General features: G+C 40.1%; 1 pseudogene across 1 annotated transcript; it reads left to right on the top strand.

Moving 5' to 3' along the window:
• Nucleotides 1-787: 787 nt before the first annotated feature.
• Nucleotides 788-2,429, top strand: LOC145004152 (F-box protein SKIP19-like; annotated as a pseudogene). Its single transcript, XR_013662289.1, has 2 exons — nucleotides 788-1,232; nucleotides 1,513-2,429. The product of XR_013662289.1 is annotated as an F-box protein SKIP19-like (transcript).
• The last annotated feature ends 1,058 nt before the right edge of the window (nucleotides 2,430-3,487 follow it).

Below are 3,487 nucleotides of genomic sequence, written 5' to 3'. Positions count from 1 at the left end.
AAAAAATTATGAGGGGGAAACCCTAAAACTATGAAAACCACCATATAAACGTGAAATGGAAAGAATTATATCTCCAAAGACAATATCTCAAGATGATTAGCTCCAATCCAAGCTCCCTTCGCGTTCCAGATGGATCCTCTCTTCTTACTTTAGCAAAATCACCCCAAAAATGAAGATTATAAGCCCTCCTTTGCACTCAAGCCTTCCTCACTCTCTCTAGGGTTTCTCTGGAGCAAGGTGGCCGCAAATGAAGGCCATAATGGTCTTTAAATAAGCTTCCAAACCCGAGGATTAGGGTTTTCCTAATTAGCACCGACTCGACGAGTCAGATACCCGACTCGTCGAGTCCGGTCGCAAAACCGCGTCAACAGATAAGACTCTACTCGACGAGTTGAGGCACCAACTCGTCGAGTTCCCCAAAAAATAATAATTCAAAATAATAAAATTACATACCCAAACTCCGACTGTTACACTACAATTATTAGTAGAAGATTTGAGGATACCTAGGTTGGCATGAAGGTGGGCGGTGGCCTCGGTGTCCATGTACTGATCAACGTTGCCCGGATCTTGAAGAGTCATTGTTGAAAATGATTGTGCTAAACTGCTGGCCTAATCCGATGTAGCAAATGATTAATTGGGCAATGTTGAAATATTTGTGAAGGGCTCTCCAACACATAACATAACCTATTGTTGGGCTTGAGGAGGCTGAGCCCATGGTTGTGCCATTGGACTGATGACCAATTAGGTAAATAACTTGGAGTGGAAAGAAGACCACGCTGGATAGAGAATCAACATGCCAAGGAACAGAAGTTCTACTCCATTACGAAAGGGGATTTTCCATTAATCGGGAAGATAAAAAGGATCCGGTAAAATCAATCGTATTTCGGAGTTAAAATGGCGTCGACCTCCGCCGTAGGTCCGTCGTCGGCAATGAAGGAATCTCCAAATTGGCTGTTAATGCCTGACGAACTGATGGAAAATATACTTGGAAGATTGAATTGCGTGGAAAAACTCAGGAGCGCAGGGCAAGTATGCAGAACTTGGCGGAGAATTTGCAAGGATCCGGCGATGTGGAAGGTCATCGATATTAACAAATGGCAGGATGGGTGTGATACGGATTACAAACTCGAGATGCTGACTAAGCAGGCAGTCGATCTCAGCTGTGGGGAACTGATTGATATCAGTATCGGAGGATTTTGCACCGATGATCTCCTTGATTACATCGTGCTACGGTAGGTTTTATTCCCTTTCCGATGATCTCCTTGTTATGTGCTGTACTGTTGTATTGAGTATTAATTTGGAACATTGAGACGAAGAAAAGTTGCAACTTGGCTCAAATTGGTTGAATTTTGACAACATACTACAAATCCTTCAAAACCCAAGGAAAAATTATCATAATTTTATCGAACTATATAAGAATACCAGTTATATTCAGATCTTTTTATGCCCTGTTTAGTTTGATACAGATAACTTTAAGTTACTGAAAAGCCTGTTTCTTTTGTGTGGGTCCAGCTCACGTAAGCTGAAGCGTCTTGACCTTTGGTCCTGCGACCATTTAGCGGATAGTGGGTTTAGTTGGGCAAATCACAAAGCTGTCGCAGTTGGAGGAACTTGAATTTTCTTACATCTTTATCAGTGTAGAAGACATTGAAGTTATTGGACGGAATTGCCCTCAGCTCAGGTCTTTCAAGGTATTTGACATTATATACACCAGGCCATACGTCGAATGTGATGATCTAGCTGTTGCAATTGCAAACAACATGCCTGGGTTACGCCATTTGCAGATTTATGGTCATGTGATGACAAATGATGGACTGAAGGCCATTCTTAATGGTTGCCCTCTCCTTCAATCCCTAGACGTGCGTGAGTGTCATAATCTTTATCTTGGAGGGAAATTGGGAAAACTCTGCATGAAACGGATCAAAGATTTTAAGCACAACTCAACACAAACCTCCGACGATGATGATGATGATGATGATGATGATGATGATGATGATGATGATCGTGATGTTGATGATATGTATATGTATTCCTCTGGGTCCGAAGTTGATGACAATTAGGAATACTATATGATTGATTGGTATGGATCTTTAGTTGGAGATGTTATCAAATTTGCTTAGAATTGGATTTAGAACAATTTAAAATTTTAATTGCACCAGATGCACATCCTTTTTGCTTTTAAAAAAATGTTATGTTATCTTTTGGAAGGGTTTGCTAAGCAAGAAGATGATTGAGTTTTGTGAGAAAATGGGAATTGTGGAAGTAAGCGATGAGAGGCAGGGGATGTTGAAGTAAAACACAATTCTTGATTGGATTATGTACATGTTTTGCATGCGTTCATGGACTACTTATGTCCAAGTTTATTTTATTAGTTTACTTAGTAGTTAGTATTAGCCCAATAAACTTATGCGTTCATATTAGCCCAATAAACTTTTCACGTTTGTTTTAAAAGGTCACTTAACTTTTTTTTGGTACATTAAGGGAATAAAGTTCAATTTAACCTGCTAATTTGGTCACTTTACTTAGAATAGCCAGTTGCAGTGCTATGTGTGTCTCATGCAACAGGTTTGATTTTTTAGAAAGTTTTGACCTTTAAAGTCAATTGAGAATAGGGTTTATGAGATTCAAGATTCGTCTGTGATGAAGATTCAAGAGGGGAATCAACGAGAACCACATCAGTGGTGGGAATTGACATGGGAAAGTGAAAGTGGAACAGGAATCACAACTTCAGGCTCCAGGGTTCTCCTTTGAAATTAGCTTCATCATTTTTGGATCACTGCTGGTTCGCCTTCACAGTTCGTGCCACCACGTCAGACGCAGCCACCTCCACCCACCCTCTCCATCACCCTGTTCTTTGAATCTGATACCTCCTGGAAATTGCACTCAGATTCATGAGAACCTCTGGTGGAGAAGAGGGAAAACATTGAGCAATTTCTCTTTTTGCAAATTCTTAGAACCTCAAAATGGTTGTCAATTGTGTTACTAATCATATGTCTGTGTGTGTGAGAGACTAAGAGGTTGTGTAGACGAGCAGATAAAACCATGGAGTTGGGTTGAGAGAGGATGAGTTCTTGAACTTTATGAACATTGCATATATTTTTTTTTTCTCGATTCCATATAGTTACCGAATCCATGATTGATTCTATGTAAGTTTTGTTGATTTTGGTCAATTGCGTGCAAATATGTCAATTAGGCCCAGCAAAGAGGGAGGAGGAGAAGGCATCATCAACTTGGGTTTTTCAATGGACACGAAGGCAGCTGGTGGCGATGGATTTAGGGCCTTAGTACAGGAAATAAAACGACATGGAGGATGTAAGGATGAAAACGACATGGAGGATGTAAGGATGAAGGCTATGTACAAGGAAGTTTGGTGATGTATTTAATTTTGATCAAAGTTCTATGTGGCGCCCATATTACCTATTAACCCGGTATCAGGTCATATAAGGGCATTTTAAAACAGTTTAATTGAACTTTATTCCCTTAATGT

The sequence above is a fragment of the Lactuca saligna genome, chromosome 7 (assembly GCF_052625555.1).
Source record: "Lactuca saligna cultivar CGN05327 chromosome 7, ASM5262555v1, whole genome shotgun sequence".
NCBI classification, from domain to species: Eukaryota; Viridiplantae; Streptophyta; class Magnoliopsida; order Asterales; family Asteraceae; genus Lactuca; species Lactuca saligna.
The sequence above is the reverse complement of the archived record's forward strand: the minus strand, read 5'-3'. Positions and strand labels throughout refer to the sequence as shown.